The 19152-nt window shown below is 39.4% G+C and overlaps 1 long non-coding RNA gene and 2 pseudogenes across 1 annotated transcript in view; all 3 read left to right on the plus strand.

Moving 5' to 3' along the window:
* LOC144614753 (uncharacterized) overlaps positions 1–19152 on the plus strand; it is a 43374-nt gene that overhangs the window by 19165 nt on the left and 5057 nt on the right. The gene's annotated exons all lie outside the window — the stretch shown is intronic.
* On the plus strand, positions 2886–3223 carry LOC132689393 (uncharacterized; annotated as a pseudogene).
* LOC132689774 (translationally-controlled tumor protein-like) lies at positions 8065–12806 on the plus strand (annotated as a pseudogene).

Genomic DNA, 19152 nt, shown 5'->3' on the forward strand with positions numbered 1-19152 from the left:
CAGATGAACATAAGGGAAGGGAAACAAAAATAATATAAAAACAGGGAGGGGGACAAAACAGAAGAGACTCATAAATATGGAGAACAAACTGAGGATTACTGGAGGGGTTGTGGGGGGGGGGGGATGGGCTAAATGGGTAAGGGGCATTAGGGAATCTACTCCTGAAATAATTGTTGCACTATATGCTAACTACCTTGGATGTAAATTAAAAAAAAATAAATTATTTAAAAAAATTATCACTGTTGGGGCACTCAGGTGGCTCAGTTGGTTGGGTATCTGATTCTTGATTTCAGCTCAGGTCATGATCAAGCCCCACCTTGGGCTCTGTGCTGAGCATGGAGCCTGCTTGAGATTCTCTCTCTCCCTCTCTCTCTCAGCCCCTTTCCCCCTCAAAATAAAATAAAATAAACATTTAAAACAAATCATCATTGTCAAGCCTATGGAGCAACAAGTGTCCTACAGTATAACTATGTAAAAACATATAATATTAAAACACTGAAAATAAATATACAAAATGGTTATGGATGTGTTAGAATACCAGAGTAAGGGTGATTCTTTATATTTTTCTCATGTGTTCCAAACTCTTGGTAATATTATTATATATACACTATAATTTAAAAACAAATTTTAAAAATTTCAGCCTATTATTATTCATCAAGCCTCGAGTCCATATTTTAAAAACCATATATATCTCCCAAAATTAATACTATCAAAATGTTCAGGAGCTAGTAAAGAAACGTTTAGAGCTATATTGAGTTTGTCACACATTCAAATGTGACACTCATAATATGAAGGATAAAGTTACTTTCTAAGAATTACACCAGTAAACATTAACACAATGAAAGATATCTATGAAAAAAAGCCTAGTACACTTTTCAAAATCTTAATGGAGGCTTAAGAAACACCTGAATCCAAATAAGGTTACTAAAAACAAGTTGTAATGTAGGTGAAAAAAAAGCTATAGCTGAATTAACTTACTGAAAATTGAACAGAGATTAGAGTAGCAGAGATGTGTGGGCTACGTTAGTGGTTCAAACTTGAGAAATGCACTGACATCTTGTAAAGGAAAAATTATGACCCTCAAATGTTGACCTATTTTATTTTTAATATGATGTTACTTAAATATATACAAATAGAAAACTAGGTATAAAATGCCTTATTCTTGTTTGTACCAATATTTATGTATTTATTCACACATTTGATAAAAATGTCACAGGTAGAAGTGAAGTCATTACAATGACATAAGTAACTGTATAGACTGACCCAAAGTACGGAGTCAAGTTGCCAAAAATCAGAACATGAGCAGCACACAGTTCCTTAACACCTGTGCACTCACACACTCTTGTCCACATCCATCCATGCCACAACAGTCACAGGCACTAAGTTCAGATAAAACCCAGAGAACTTCTCCCTGGCTTCAAGTCCTGGGGATGAGAAGAGAGAAATGATCAATGAAAAGATGCTAGAACTGCTCAACACATCGCTCTGTTCTGCCAACGACTCAGAGAAGACAAGACATGAAACTCTGGAGCAGTTATTTCCTTATAAATGCCATATTCTTAGGGCGCCTGGGGGGGCTCAGTTGGTTAAGCGTTGAACTCTTTGATTTTGGCTCAAGTCATGATCTCATGGTTCGTGGGTTGAAGGCTGGCGTTGGGCTGTGTGCTCACACCATGGAGCCTGCTTAGGATTCTCTCTCTCTGTCTCTCTCTCTGCGACTCCCTCTCTCAAAATAATAATTAAAAATTTTAAAAAAGTTAACAATCTATTCTTATAGCTGCTTATACAGGTGTAAAACCAAAGGAGATTTTTAAATTAAATATAATTATATGGGGCACCTGGGTGGCTCAGTCGGTTAAGCATCTGACTCTTGATTTCAGCTCAGTTTGTGAGATTGGGCCCCATGTCAGGTTCTGTGATGACAGCAGGGAGTCTGCTTGGGATTCTCTCTCCCTCTCTCTCTGCCCCTCCCCACTCACGTGCTCTCTCTCAAAATAAATAAATACTTTAAATAATAATAATAAAATTAAATATAGCTATACCAGATAAGTAAGATTCAAATGCATAGCATTAATTTAATATGATGGGTAATGTTTTCTAAAAAGGAAATTCAAATTAAACCCACGAGATACCATTTCCTACCCACCAGAATGGCTAACATGAAAAACAATGACAAGGAAGTCTAGCAATTGAAACAATTGTTGGCAAGGAAGTGGAGAAACTGAAACAATCATACATTGATGGAAAATGTAAAATTGTGAAACACTTCGGAAAATGTGGCAGTTTCTCATAAAGTTAAATATCATCTACCATATGACCCAACAATTTCACTCCTAGGTACTTTCCAGAAGAGAAATGAAAATATATGTCCACAAAAAGACTTATACAAGTCTTTTTATTCATACCACCTTTATTCTTAATAGCCAAAGATCGGAAACAACCCAATGTCCTTCAGCAGGTGAATGGATGAACCAAGTATGGTATATTTTCATACAGCAGACTCAGCACTAGAAAGCCAAAGAATACCAAAGCCTAATAGTGCAAAGTTAGCTCCTGACTGTCAGAAATGACTTTTTCTTTTTCATTGGTGTGCAATCAAATATACCACAGTAGCTATCAAAACCCAATGAATGCACACAAAAGCTTTTTTGCATGTTATTGTACATAAATTTTACCTTAAAAATATATAAATATAAATATTAAGAAGGAGTATTACAGACAGTGAGTGGAGCTAATAAGCTGAACGTTTGTGTGATTGTCGCTTGAGGACAAGTAATGCTGGCAACTGAAGGGAAAACAGATTGCAGAATTCAAGTGCAGAATTCAAAGCAGCTTTCCACCATTTGACAAGGACAGTGGTGGGCATCAAAAGTTTGGAAACGGTAATGAGGACTCTTGGGCAAAACTCCATAGCAAAGTTTCAGGATAAATGAATGAAGCAAATGAAAATGAAAATAGTACAACTGAGTTCCTGGACTTTCTGACAATGATGGCAAGAAAAATGAAAGACAGGGACAGAGAGTAAAGAAGTTAGAGAAGCATTCTTGTGTTTAATAGGAATGACAATGGCTATGTTAGTGTGATAGAATTATGTCACATGATAAAACACCTTGGAGAAAAGTTAACAGATGAGGAGGTTGATGAAATGATCAGGGAAGCAGATATTAATATTGATAGTCAAGTAAACTATGAAGAATTTGCATAAATGATGTCAGCAAAGTGAGAATATTGTACAAAATGTGTTGAAGTTTCTGTACAAAATTGTTTGCTTTTTTCTTTGTAAAAGCTTCTTCATACTATCAAAAGAATATAAATCCGTAGTCATTAGATTTATTCCTCTGTGTTTTTCTTCCTTATTTTACTATCATTGTCCTATACCTTATTTTAGAAAGTGCATCAAGGGGTACCTGGGTGGCTCAGTCGGTTAAGCAGCCGACTCCTGGTTTTGGCTTAGGTCATGATCTCACGGTTCAAGAGTTACAGCCCCACATTGATGTCAACTCAGAGCCTGCTTGGGATTCTCTCTCTGTCTCTCTCTCTCCCCCTCCCTCTCTCTCTGCCCCGCTCCCAGGCTCACTCACACTCTTTCTCTCCCTCTCAAACTAAATAAACAAACTTAAAAAAAAAATAGAAAGTGCATCAAGTAGCATGTGGCTTACTAAATTAATGGTTGTCAAACTTTTTGGGTTCAGCATCCCTTTATGCTTTAAAATTTTATTGAAGATTTTTAAGGCTTTCTATTTATATTAATTATACCTATTAAAATTTGCCATATTAGAACTTAACACAGAATTTTAAAACATTTATTTGTTTATTACAAAATAATAAACTCTTACATGTTGACATAAATATTTTTAAAATACTTCCTCTTCTAAAACCAAAAAAACAGTGAGAAAAGTGGTCTCATTTTACATTTTTGCATATCTCTTTAATGTCTGGCTTGGTAAAAGACAGCTGGATTTTCTTTAAAAAAATTTTTTTTTAATGTTTATTTATTTTTGAGAGAAAGACATGGAATGTGAGTGGGGGAGGGGCAGAGAGGGAGACACAGAATTCCAAGCAGGCTCCAGGCTCTGAGCTGTCAGCACAGCTCCATGCGGGGCTGGAATTCACTAACCCGGAGATGGTGACCTGAGCCAAAGTCAGACATTCAAGGATTAAGCCACCCACGCGCACCACCGTTACTTGCTTTTTAAGCTTTCTTTAATTCTTAAAGAAAATCCGGTTATGGCACTATTGACAAACAAGTTATATATTTGATTTCCTACTTTAAAAAAAATCACAATTAGTTTTGTAAGAAACTGCCATACTGTCTTCCAAAATGTACCATTTTGTATTCTCACCAGCAATGACTGAGAGTTCCTGTTACTCCACATCCTCAGCAATGCTTGGTATTGTCAGTGTTTTGGAAATTTAGCCGTTCTAATAGGTGTGCAGTCGTGTGTCATTGTTTTCACTTGCAATTCTCTAATAATATATGATGTTGAGCATATTTTCACATGCATATTTGCCATCTGTGTAGCTTCTTTGGTGAGGTGTCTGTTCAGATCTTTTGCCATTTTTAAGCAGGCTGTTAGTTTTCTTACTGCTGAATTTAAAAGGTTCTTTTAACTGAGGAGGCTCAGTCAGTTGAGCATCCAACTTTGGCTCAGGTCCTGATCTCACGGTTCATGGGTTCAGGCCCCGCGTCGGGCTCTGTGCTGACAGCTCCAAGCCTGGAGTCTGCTTCCGATTCTGTGTCTCCGTCTCTCTCTGCCCCTCCCCCGCTCATGCTCTATCTCACTCTCAAAAATAAATAAACATTAAGTTTTTTTTAATAAATAAAATTTCTTTATATATTTTGGACACCTGTCCTTTAGCAAATATCAAGTTTTGCAAAGATTTTCTCCCGGTCTGTGATATATTTTTTCATTTTCTCCACAGTGTCTTTCACAGAGCAGGAGCGTTTAATTTTAATGAAGTACAACATCAATTCTTTCTTTCATGGATCATGCTTTTGGTGTTGTATCTAAAAAGTCAATGCCAAGCCCAAGGTTACCTAGATTTTTCACCTATATTATCTTTTAACAGTTTTGTAGTTGTGCCAGAGGTTAGGGGAAGAGAAGGACAAATCGTGGAATAGGGGGGACTCTTAGGGCAATGAAACTATACTCTATGATACAGTAATGATGGGCACATGTCATTATACATTTGTGAAAACGCATAGCCTGTACTTACACAAAGAGTGACCCCTAATGTGAACTACTGGACTTTAATAAAAATGTATCAATATTGGTTCATCAGTTGAAACAAATGTGTGACACTAATACAAGGCGCAAATGTAGGGGAAACAGTGGGAGATGTGGTATATAGAAACTTTCTGTACTTTTCCATCAATTTTCCATAAACCTAAAACACTTCTGAAACTAAAGTCTACTGATTGTTTAAATTATAATTAGCCCCCAAACTACCACAAAACAGGCAAGTATTACAAAATGAAATTATTAAGGGTGCCAGGCTGGTTCAGTCAGTGGAGCATGTGGCTCTTGATCTTGGGATCGTGGGTTCAAGCCTCACGCTGGGTGTAGGGGTTACTTAAAAATAAAAAATCTTAAAAATAAAGGAAATTCAAGTGAGGTTTTGTTTGTTCATGATTATCAGAACTCATACTTTATTGACACTGTGCAGAGACAATTCTTGAAAGCCCAATTTGAAAGGATCAACTTTTTTTATCTTCATGAAATTGTCCTATTCACTTGCAGATATGATTAGGATTGTGACATATTGAAATCTTCGTGAAAATTATTAATCCAATTAATGTTGGCATTGGGAACAGAGAGTTTATTCATGAGGTATTTACTACTTCATCTGCTGTTATGAACTGTTGCCAGTGGTATTTACAAAGCAAAGGCCTCACACCAGAACTACTTGCAGTGAAAGGTGGCATCTGGGGCGCAGGTGTTGAGGTCAGCATGCTGGGCTATGAGTGCTGAATGGCACACGTTTGTCCATCATTTTCCTCTAGTCAGCTATTGGGAAACTTTGGTTCATCCAGCTTGATAGGATAGGATAACACTCAGCTTTCACTTGGCAAGAACCACAAATGCAGGAAAGGCCATGAAAGCACAGGATGGTGCTTGTGCTTAAGAGAATCTTGAGCGTAGGTGAAGTTTTGTAAAAGGAGAATTAAATTGTTAAAAACTCATCCCAATCTGTCCGGCCTTGATTGATGGAGACTGTCTCCTGGTCATTAAAGAGGTGTGTTCTTTTTTGGGATAGAGATCGATCATGAAGCTTGTTCATGGCTTCTTTCTGATCAGCAGCTTAGTTTTCTAAGAACCTTTACATTGGGACAGGAGTCCTTGGAGAGTGGAACTGAGTTTTGAGGCTACTACCAGGGTAATGTCCCATTTACAAATTAATAAATGGACCATCTGGCTTAAAAACCAAGGAGTTCTTTTAGAAAGAATCTTTCCCTAAGACCCTACCTATGTTGGGAACATGAAAGACTAGAGTTCCTTGACCTATAATATCGTTGGCCACATTCTGTACTGTGGAGACCTCATCAAGGTAGAGCACTGCCAAAGCACCAGCCCACTGTCTCTACGGGTCATAGTGTGAGTCTGTGGCTGTCATTTCCCCCAGGAGATGCTAGATTCCAGCTCTCCCTTATGTTTTGTATCCTTCACAGCTCCTGGCATAAGGCCTTGCAGCATGGCAGGTTGCTGAGTCAATGTTGATCTACTGCAGCTCTGACTTCAGATTCCATCAGGGCAGTTTTTGTTTCAGAAAGTAAACAGGAGAGAGTGGACCCAGCCTGGCACTGGCCAATTTAGCAGTTTAAAGGTATAAGCTCTTCAAAATGTGGGCATTTCCTCTGATTTTCTGGGTCTGTCTTTGCTCCCAGGGCCCTTCAGATGAAATAAATTCACTTCTCCCAAGGAACTCTCAAAAACACACTCCCTACTGAGGGTGGATCTGTCTATATTTCTAGGACTCATATGTGAAATCCTCCTTTAAATCCTTCCCCTCCCTAGGCTACCTCCCACCCATCTGCAGGGGTAGCAAACACGGATCTCAGTGGGGCAGACAGCCAGTTTGCATGAGGGAAGGAGGCCTGTTAACATGGGGGCTGGTGTGAATTGTGACAAACTGAAAGGCATTCATATCTGCAAGTTCTTAAAACTGTCCTGGTCAAATCAAATGCATGAACTGGAAGTCCAGTTCAGTCACCTATAGCCAATGTGGGATGTTTGATCCTCAGCGTATGGTATAAACTGCTTAGGTGTGAACAAAAGGGCCTTTCCCAACCTGGCTTCCCACAGCTTGCCCTTCGAGTCCAGCCACTCCCACCTACGTCCCTACACTCTGCTTACATGACATACTTTTATGCATGCCCTCCCTGGTCACCTTTGCAGGTGCATTCTTTTTGTTCCCCAGCATTTATCAAACACCTAATGCAGCAGGCACTAAAATAGGTGCTGAGGAAACAAACGTGAACAAGAGTTTCTGACCTCATGGAGTTTACAGGGTCGTGAGAGACATATACATTAGATAATTACCAGCCTGTGATAAGGGATATGAGAGCAGTACAGGGTGTGACTGAAACGTACACAAAGAGCACCTTGCCAGATCAGGGAGAGCAGGTTTGGGAAGGCTTTTCAGAGGAGTAGATATTAGCTGCAGCTGAAGGGGAGCTGAAGAAGCAAGGATGAGGGTGAAAGGGTAAGGGAGGGTGTAGGGAGAGGGCTTCCTAGAAGAAGAAGCAGCACTTGTAAAGGTCCCTAAGGAAACTGACATTCCATGTGATTTGAGACTAAGGATGTGAGAAGGGTGGCATAAGATAAAACTGGGAAGGTGAGCAAAGTCCAGATCTTCCCAAGCTTTGTGGCCAAACAAAGGAGTTCAGATTTTGTCCTAAGGGCAATGGGCAGCCACCAACAGTTTTTAGTCAAAGACCGTTTGGACCCAAATTTGCCTTTTAGAAGAATCACTCTGGCTTCAGTGTGGAGGACAGGCTGACGTAGCAAGCCTGGAGGTAAAGAGGACAATTACAGGGTCATCATAATAAACCAGCCAGAGATGATGGTGGCCTGGCCTGAGGAACAACACTGGGGTGGAAAGCATGGACCAGACTTGGGAGACAGAAGTGACATACCTCAGAGATTGATTATGAGATTAGGAGGAGGTGTCGATGATGAATGTAGAGCGCCCTGATCTAGTCATCCTTTCAGCTTAATTCTCTCATTACCCCTCATGGACCTTCCAGGCACCTTTCTACCTGCTGCCCCAGCACTCTGTCCCACTGCCAGTTTAGCACAGCGTATTGTTTAATGGTGACAGGTTGTTCGTCCTATTTCCTTGTTATGTTGGGCAGGGACCCTGTGTCAGTCAGGGTCAAATTAGGAGATGGAAGCCATACAGTAATTTTAACAGCTTAAGTTTAATGTGTAGAATTACACATTACACAAGAAATTTCAGTAAAGACAACTCTAAAGAATATAGGATCAGCAGATATAAGGTTCATTGACCACCTCTGAGGCTGGGGTAGAGCACTAGGCCTGAGAACCAGACCCAGTTGGAGAGGACGTGGCTGTGGAAATTGGATGGCACAGTTGCTTGGTGCTGTGCCAGTGGTAGTTGCTGGAAATTTGCCCTCCAGAATTTGCTGGAAACCTACCTTCTGAGGTCCCAAAGAAAGCCATTTCATAGAAAGGTGTCTCACTGGAGGCACCCTCCTACAAAGACAACTAAAGGGTGTTGCAGGGGAAAGCTGCTGGGTGCTGCTTACCACTATTACTACAGAAGCCAGGCTCTGGAAGAACTACATGAGCTGCAGAGTCGTGGCACTGGAAAAGCCTTCTGTGTTGCAGGAGCTGGGCACTGAGGAATCCATACATACTTCTGGAACCACTGAAACACACCAGAATAAGAAGGAAAACCCCTTCCTCATGCAATCGCTCTCCAGAGCCCACAGCTGACAAAGCTTAACATTGTGTCACCTGACAAAGGAAAAATTACTTTTTAAAAAAGTTTATTGGGGTGCCTGGGTGGTTCAGTCGATGAAGCGTCCGACTCTGGCTCAGGTCATGATCTTGAGGTTCATGAGTTTGAGCCCCGCATTGGGCTCTGTGTTGACAGCTCAGAGCCTGGAGCCTGCTTCAGATTCTGTGTCTCCCTCTCTGCCCCTTCCCCACTCACACTCCGTATCTTTCTCTCTCTCAAAAATAAGTAAACATTTTTTAGAAGTGTATTTAGTTATTTATTTTGAGAGACAGAGAAAGAGAGAGAGAGAGAGAGAGAGAGAGAGAGAGAGAGAGAGTGTGTAGGTGGGGGAAGGGCAGGGAGAGAGGTAGAGAGAGAATCCCAAGCAGGCTCTTGTGCAGTGCAGAGCCCAACGCAGGGCTCGATCCCATGAACCATGGGATCATGACTTGAGCCGAGATCAAAAATTGGATGTCTAACTAAGCCACCCAGGCGCCCTGGAAACATTACTTTTAAATGGCCCAGCTCTGTTTTTGCACAAGCAAGCAATGAAGAGTGAATTTGGAGCCAAGAGGCAATAAATTGGTAAGCAGCACAGACCCCTTCTTGTTTATCCTCGCTGCTGGAGTACCACAGGGGGCTAGAAGTCAACATGTCAAGAAAAGTTCAGAATGAAGAAATGTAAATTCAAGTTCTTTGTCTGTTTTTAAATTTTGTTGTTGTTGTTGATGAGTTTCATCAACTCATCAGATACATGATTTGCAAATATTTTCTCCCAGTTTTTTTCATTCTCTTGAGAGTGTCCTTTGAAGTACAAAAGTTTTCAGTTTTGATGAAGTTCAGTTTATCTATTTTTTCTTCTGTTGCTTGTGCTTTTAGGGTCATATCCAAGAAATCATTGCCAAATCCAACTTTTCTCCTATGTTTGCTTCTAAGAGTTTTATAAAGTCAGGTCTCATGTTTAGGTGTTTGATTTACTTTAAGTTAATTTTTGTATGTAATGTAAGGTAAGGGGTCAACTTCATTCTTTTGCATGTGAATATCCTGTTTACTTAGCACCATCTGTTAAAAAGTACTTAACCATATATGCAAGGGCTTATTTCTGGGCTCTCCATTCTTTTCCATTGATCTATATGTCAGCCTTATTCCAGTACCACAGTTTTTTTAAAAATTTTTTAATGTTTATTTATTTTTGAGAGGACGAGAGACAGAGTGTGAGTGGGGGAGGGGAAGAAAGAGAAGGAGACACAGAATCTGAAGCAGACTCCGGCTCTACACTGTCAGCACAGAGCCCAACACGTGGCTTGAACTCATGAACTTTGAGATTGTGACCTGAGCTGTAGTCGGACACTTAACCGACTGAGCCAACCAAGGGCCCCCCACAGTTTTTTTTTAAGTTTTGTTTATTTTGAGACAGAGAACAAGACAGTGCATGTGAGTGGGGGCAAGGGCAGAGAGAGAAGGAGAGAGAATCCTGAGTGCAAAGCCAGACGTGGGGCACAAACCCATGAACCATGAGATCATGACCTGAGCCAAAACCAAGAGTCTGATGCTTAACCCACTGAGCCACCCAGGCATACCACCATACTATTCTGATTACTTTAGCTTTGTAGTTTGTTTTGAAATAAGGGAGTGGGCCTCCAAATATTTTTTTTTTCAAGATTGTTTTGGCTATTCAAGATCCCTTCATATTCCATATGAATTCTAGGATGGGATTTTTCTACATCTGAAATAAAAATTATTATGTTGTGATGGGGATTGCATCAAATCTGGAGATCACTTTGGGTAGTGTGGAAATCTTAATTTTTCTATTTATTTACACCTTCCTTAATTTTCAGCAATGTTTTGTAGTTTTCAATGTACAATTCTTTTGACTTCTTGATCAGATTTGTTCCTAAGTATTTTATTCTTTTTGAGGCTATTGTAAATGGAATGTTCTCGATTTCCTTTTTAGAATGTTACCATTGCTGATGAAAAATGTGACTGATTTTTCAATGTTGATTTTTGTATCCTGGGATTTTGCTGAATTTATTAGTTATAGCGTTTGTGTGTGTGTGTCTGTGTGTGTGGGGGGTGGCTCTTTAGACTTTTCTACATATAAAATCATGTTATCAGCAAACAGGGATGATTTTGGGGTGCCTGGGTGGCTCAGTTGGTTAAGCATCCAACTTCGGCTCAGCTCATGATCTCCCAGTTCGTGGGTTCAAGTCCTGCACTGGGCTCTGTGCTGACAGCTCAGAGTCTGGAGCCTGCTTTGGATTCTGTGTCTCCCTCTCTCTCTGCCCCTCCCCCATTCACACTCTGTCTCTCTCTCAAAAAAAAAATAAATAAATAAATAAACATAAAAAAAAAGAATGTGTGGTTAATTTCAACATATTTGTGAATTTTCACACTTCCTTCTGTTAATGATTTCTAGTATCATTCCATTGAAATCAGAAAAGAAATTATGTATGATTGCAAACTCTGTAAAGTTACTGGGGCAGCTAGGTAGCGTCTCACTTCAGCTAAGGTGATGATCTTGCGGTTTGTGGGTTCAAGCCCCACATCAGGCTCTGTGCTGACAGCTCAGAGCCTGGACCCTGCTTCGGATTCTGGGTCTTCCTCTCTCTGCCTCTCTCTCTCTCAGAAATAAAGAAATAAAACAAAATAAAATAAAATAAAATAAAATAAAATAAAATAAAATAAAATAAAATAAAATAAAATAATTAAGACTCGTTTTCTGGCTTAACATATAGTCTATCCTGGAGAACATTCCATGGGCACTTGAGAAAAATGTGTATTCTGCTTTTGTTGGTTCAACTGTTCTATGCATGTCTGTTAGGTTTAATTGGTTTATAGTGTTGTTCAAGTCTTCTATTTTATTACTGATCTTTTGTCTGATTGTTCTATCTATTATTGCAAGTGGTCACTGATATGTCCAACTATTGTAGGGCTGTTTATGTCTCCCTTCAATTCTTTCAATGTTTGTTTCATATACTTTGGATTTCTGGTATTTTGTACATGTATGTTTATAATTATGGTATCTTCTTGCGAAGTTATCATCAATATAATGCCCTTCTTTGTCACTTGCAACAATTATTGACATAAGGTCTGTTTTGTCTCATATTAGTTTAGCTACCTTAGCTCTCTTCTTCTGGTTACCATACGTGAAATCTCTTTTCCATTCTTTCATTTTCAACCTATTTGTGTCAGATCTGAAATGAATGTCTTGGGCTTTTCCTCCTGCTCCTCCAACCCCAGTGCCACTCCGGCTGTACCACGCTGGCTCAGAGCTCTCTGCTCCTGTTGAACTAGCACCACTGTTGTCTCTCTCCAGCTGCAGACATCATTATCTACCAGGACTTCATCAGCCATGATGAGATATTCTCCAACAACTACAAAATCCAGATCATGGACAGGCTATGCCTGGAAGTGAAGGGATCAGTAGGACAGAGGGTAACACTGATGACTGGTTCATTGGTGGAAATGCCTCTGATGAAGGCCCCAAAGGTGAAGGTACCAAAAGGACATTAACCACTGGTGTTGATGTTGTCATGAACCATCACTTGCAGGAAACCAGATTCACAAAAGAAGCATATAAGAAGTACATAAAAGATTACATGAAGTCAATCAACGGCAAACTTGAAGAACAGAGGCCAGAAAGACTAACAACTTTTATGAGAGGGACTGCAAAACAAATCAAGCACACCCTTGCTAATTTCAAAAACTACCAGTTCTTTATTGGTGAAAACATGAATCTAGATGGCATGGTTGCTCTGTTGGACTATTGTGAGAATAGTGTGACCTCATACCTGATTTTTTTAAATGATGGTTTAGAAATGGAAAAATGTTGGGGCACCTGAGTGGCTCAGTTGGTTGAGCGTCCGACTTCAGCTCAGGTCATGATCTTCTGGTCTGTGAGTTCGAGCCCCACATCAGGCTCTGTGCTGACAGCTCAGAGTCTGGAGTCTGCTTTGGATTCTGTGTCTCCCGCTCTCTGCTCCTGCCCTGCTCGTGCTCTGTCTCTCTCTCTGTCTCAAAAATAAATAAACATTAAAATTAAAAAAAAAAAAGAAATGGAAAAATGTTAACAAATCTGGCTATGACTTTGGATATATCACCTGTTGTCATAACTGGCTTCTGCTTTTCATCCACACAAACCAGGACTTAGACGAATAGGATTGATGTCATCTTGAGCACTTCAATAATTTTGACTTCAATTTATTTGGAGCAGAGGCATTGTTTTTAAGAAAAAAAAAACATGTCATGTAGGTTATCTAAAAATAAAATGCATTTAGGTGTGCCTGGGTGGCTCAGTCAGTTAAGGGTCCAACTTTGGCTCAGGTCATGATCTCCAGTCTGTGAGTTTTAGCCCCACATCAGACTCTGTGCTGACAGCTCAGATCCTGGAGCCTGCTTCGGACTCTGTGTCTCCCTCTCTCAAAGCCCGTCCTCCATTCTCTCTCTCTCTCTCAAAAATAAACATTTAAATTTTTTTTAAATAAAATAAAATGCATAAAAACTCAAATGTAAAATAAGTATCTTGGGGTGCCTGGCTAGCTCAGCTGTTGGAGCACGTGACTCTTGATGTTGGAGTCCTGAGCTCAAGCCCCATATTGAGTGTAGAGATCACTTTAAGTATTTTTAAATTTTATTTATTTATTTTGAAAGACAGAGAGAGTGTGAGCAGGGGAGGGGCAGAGAGAGAGAGAGAGAGAGAAAGTAAGAGAATCCCAAGTAGGCTCTGAACTGCCAGCAAGGAGCCCAACCCAGGGCTCAAACTCATGAGAATCAGATGCTTAACTGACTGAGCCACCCAGGTACCCTGGGATTACTTTATTTTTTTTAATGTTTATTTATTTTTGAGAGAGAGAGAGACAGAGCTTTTTTTTCATCTGGGAATGTCTTATTTACGCCCTCATTTTTGCTGGATGTAGAGTTCTCAGTTGACAGCTTTTTCTTGTAGCACTTTAAATATATAAATCCACTCCCTTTAGACCTCCAAAGTTCTTACTAAGAAATTGGCTGCAAATTTTATTGAGCATCTCTTGCACATGATGAATCATTTTTCTCTTGCTGCTTTCAAGATTCCTTGTCTTTTCTTTTGACAGTTTGATTTTAATGTGTTTTGCTGTAGTCTCTTGGGTTTAATCCTATTTGGAATCCTTGAGTTTCTTGGACTTGTAGATCCATGTATTTCCTCAAATTTGTGAAGTCCTTCATCATTATTTCTTCAAATAATCCCTGCCTCTTTCTTCCTCATTTCTCCTTCTGGAATATCCATAAAGCATATATTGATCTGTTTGATGATGCCCCATATGTTTCTTCATCTCTGTTCACTTTTCTTCATTTTTCTCCTCAGATTGGATAATTTCATGTCCTATCATCAAGTTCACTGATTCTTTCTCTGCCTGGCCATATCTGCTATTGAGCCCCCTCTAATTTATTTTTAAATTGTTATTGTAATTTTTTTTAGCTCAGGATATTTTTTGGTTCCTTTTTATAATTTCTACCTCTTTGTTGATATTCTCATTTTGTTCACATAAAATATTCATGATTTCCTTTAGTTCTTTGTGTTTCTATTTAGCTCTTTCAGTGTACTTTTTAAATGTTTATTTATTTTGAAAGAAAGAGAGTGGTTGAGGGGCAGAGAGAGAGGGAGAGTGAATCTGAAGGAGGCTCCACACTAAATATTTATACATAATATATTTATTGTTTAAATATAAATTATTAAATATTAAATATTATTATTTATTTTTGTATAAACGACAGCACAGAGCCCGATGCAGGGCTTGATCTCATGAACTGTGAGATAATGACCTGAGCTGAGATCAAGAGTCAGATGCTTAACCAACTGAGCCACCCAGGCGTCCCTTTCAGTATACTTAAAGATAACTTTTAAAAAGTCTTTGTCTAGTAAGTCTGATGCCTGTGCCTTTTCAGGGATGGTTTCTGCCAATTTATTTTCTTTTTTTAAGTGGGTCATATTTTCCTATTTCTTTGTATGTCTAGTAATTTTGTTGATGTTGAAAATTGGGCATTTGAAAGAATCCATCTATCCTAGTCTTTGCAGACTGGTTTTGTACTAGAGCATTATTTCAGTAGTTATCTGGCTCTTTTCTAGGCCTTGAGATCAGCTGCAGATGAAAGCTCAAGATCTTCTCATGTCTCTTCTGAGTATGTGTCTTCCCTCGGCTTGTGTGGCTTTACTAATTTCCTCATATACATAGCCACTTCTGAACGTCTTAATTTTCCAGTCTCATCCAGCTACTCTTTGGGGCTCTAGATGGTCTGTTGGATATCTCCACCTGTAATCTCTTCCCTCAGGCACCTGTGGGTATATAGTTCCTCTGCAGCTTTCCTGAGCAGTGCCTACCACTTTTCCACCTGAGCTTTGGAGTAGACAAAACAGATATCACTCTTTAGGCCCCCAGACAGGTTATAATGTTACAATTAAGTTCTATTCTGCTCTTCTCTCTCTGGTTTGAATCAGGGAATTGAGGGCTGAGCTGTTGCCTCCTTCAGACCAAGATTGTTGCTGTGCATGAAACGTGTAGGGCACAGCAAGTAAAAACAGTACATGGCACAAAAACAGACACTCAGATCAATGGAACAGAATAGAGAACCCAGAAATGGACCCACAAATGTATGGCCAACTAATCTTTGACAAAGCAGGAAAGAACATCCAATGGAATAAAGACAGTCTTTTCAGCAAGTGGTGCTGGGAAAACTGGACAGTGACAGGCAGAAAGATGAACCTGGCCACTTTCTTACACCATACACAAAAATAAACTCAAAATGGGTGAAAGACCTAAATGTAAGACAGGAAGCCATCAAAATCTTCGAGGAGAAAGCAGGCAAAAACCTCTTTGATCTTGGCTGCAGCAACTTCTTACTCAACACATCTCCAGAGGCAAGGGAAACAAAAGCAAAACTGAACTACTGGGACCTCATCAAAATAAAAAGCTTCTCCACAGCAAAGGAAACAATGAGCAAAACTAAAAGGCAACTGACAGAATGGGAGAAGATATTTGCAAACGACATATCAGATAAAGGGTTAGTATCCAAAATCTACAAAGAACTTATCAAACTCAACACCCAAAAAACAAATAACCCAGTGAAGGAATAGGCAAAAGACATAAATGGACACTTCTCCAAAGAAGACATCCAGATGGCCAAGCAACACATGAAAAAATGCTCCACATCACTCATCATCAGGGAAATTTAAATCAAAACCACAATGAGATACCACCTCACACCTGTCAGAATAGCTAAAATTAACAACTCAGGCAACAACAGATGTTGGCGAGGATGTGGAGAAAGAGGATCTCTTTTGCACTGCTGGTGGCAATGCAAACTGGTGCAGCCACTCTGGAAACTGGTATGGAGGTTTCTCAATAAATTAAAAATAGAACTACCCTACAAACCAGCAATGGCACTATTAGGTATTTATCCAAGGGATACAAGGATGCTGTTTCAAAGGGGCACATGCACCCCAATGTTCATAGCAACACTATCAACTATAGTCAAAGTATGGAAAGAGTCCAAATGTCCATCAATGGATGAATGGATAAAGAAGATGTGGTATACATACATACATATATATATATATATATATATATATATATATATATACACACACAATGGAGTATTACTCGGCAATCAAAAAGAATGAAATCTTGCCACTTGCAGCTACATGGATGGAACTAGAGAGTATTATGCTAAGCGAAATTAGTCAGAGAAAGAAAAATATCATGACTTCACTCACATGAGGACTTTAAGACACAGAACAGATGAACACAAGGGAAGGGAAGCAAAAATAATATAAAAACAGGGAGGGGGACAAAAGAGAAGAGACTCATAAATATGGAGAACAAACAGAGGGTTGCTGGAAGGGTTGTGGGAGGGAGGATGGGCTAAATGGGTAAGGGCATTAAGGAATCTACTCCTGAAATCATTGTTGCACTATATGCTACATAACTTGGATGTAAATTTAAAAAATAAAATAAAATATAAAAGTAAACAGTACAGGGGCGCCTGGGTGGCTCAGTTGGTTGAAGCGTCCGACTTTGGCTCAGGTCATGATCTCGCAGTCTGTGGGTTCAAGCCCCGCGTCAGGCTCTGTGCTGACGGCTTGGAGCCTGGAGCCTGTTTCAGATTCTGTGTCTCCCTCTCTCTCTGACCCTCCCCCGTTCATGCTCTGTCTCTCTCTCTCTCTCAAAAAAAAATAAATAAACGTTAAAAAAAATTTTTAAAAAACCAAAAAGGTAAACAGTACAAAATTTCCTACTGTTTTGAATATGGCTTTTTCTTGACTGGGTATTCAATTGGTTACCGTAGATATTTGACTATTTACCAGAAATCCTATAGTATTATTTTAGCCACTTTCTGGATTTTTTGTATTTTTTAAAAATATCTTGTGCGGGGACAAGATTTTGGAGCCTCCTAGTTCACTATTTTGCTCAAGTGACTTTTGCTGTCTTCATTTTGCTCTTTCCTCCAATACCACTTCCTCAGAAAGAACTTCTGTGTCTAAAATGTCTCATTCAGGAGGTTTGGGGAGAGATGCACACCTGGCAAGGCCACGGAAGCTCTGCACACTTCCCGACACCTGGCCCTCTGCATCTCCTCATCTGTCTGTTCCTGAGTTATATCTTGTTACAATCAACCAGTGATGTAGACCTAGCCTAGGATCCCATGTTACATGCTTGTCATGGCTGCTTATTTTCCTCCTGTGTGGGGAAGGTCCTACATCTTTCCTGATCTTCTGTGTCCTGAATACTTGTGAAGAATAATGATTTCCCAATTCTGGACAGTTCACATGAATGGAATCATTCTCTCTGTGGCCTTCTGTACCACTTTAACTCAGTGTATTTTTTCAACGTAGTGTGTATCAAAACTTGTTTCATCTTGCATTCAAACAATATTCTGTCATATGGATAGAACACACTGTTTATCCACTCATCCATTGATGGACATGTGGACTGCCCTGCCTTTTTGCTACTGTCAATGCTTCTCTTAACAAGAAGATCAAAACATATGTAGGAATTAGGTTCCTTTATTTGATTTTTAAAAATTTATTTTTATTTCATTCCATTACTATTTTTTTCTTCCTCCCAAATGACAAGACAGAGGAATTCATCTCAAAATAAAGACCAGGAAGAAATGAAAGTGAGGGATTTAGTCAATGCAGACATAAGTAAGATGTCTGAATTAGAATTTAAAACAATGATTATAAGGATACTAGCTGGCCTTGAAAAAAAGCATAGAAGATGCCAGAGCATCCATTTTACACAGAGAAAAGAACGAAAATCTAGTCAGGCTGAAATTAAAAATACTATAACCAAGATGCAAACCCAAATGAAGGCCATGAAAACTAGGATGGATGAGGCAGCGAATTAGTGATATAGAAAATGAAATTATGAAAAACAATGAAGCTGAAAAGAAGAGAGAAACAGAGGTGAGGGATCATGAAGGCAGACTTAGGTAATTCAGCAATTTATTAAAATGTAGTAACATTCATATCATAGAAGTCCAAGAAGATGAAGTGAGAGAAAAAGGGGCAGAAGGTTAATGAGCAGATTATAGCTGAAGATGTCCCTAATCTGGGGAAAATCCAAGAAGCACAGAGAATTCCCATTAAATTCAACAAAAGCCAGCCATCACCAAGACATATCAAAGTCAAATTTACAAAATACACAGACAAGGAAAGAATCCTGGAGGCAACAAGGGAAAAAAAGTCATTAACCTACAAGGGAAGGCAGATCATGTTCTCAGCAGATCTGTCCAAAGAAACTGGCAGGCCAGTTGGACACCAGAGTGTCCAAATATATTCAGAGTGTCCAAATATTCAGTGTGTTGAATGGAAAAAAATATGTAGCCACGAATACTCTACCCAGCAAGACTTCTTTCAAAATAGAAGGAGAGATAAGGAGTTTCCCAGACAAACAAAAACTAAGGGAGTTTGTGACCACTAGCCCAGCCCTACAAGAAATCTTAAGGGAGACACTTTGAGTGGTGAGAAAAAAAAAAAAAAAAAAAAGACCCAAAGCAACAAAGACTAGAAAGGACCAGAAAGCATCATTAGAAACACCAAATCTACAGGTAACACAATGGCACTGTATTCATATCTTTCAATAATTACTCTGAATGTAAATGGACTAAATGCTCCAGTCAAAAGACACAGGGTATCAGAATGGATTAAAAAAA

Source organism: Panthera onca, chromosome E3, assembly GCF_046562875.1.
Source record: "Panthera onca isolate mPanOnc1 chromosome E3, mPanOnc1 haplotype 2, whole genome shotgun sequence".
Taxonomy (NCBI): Eukaryota; Metazoa; Chordata; class Mammalia; order Carnivora; family Felidae; genus Panthera; species Panthera onca.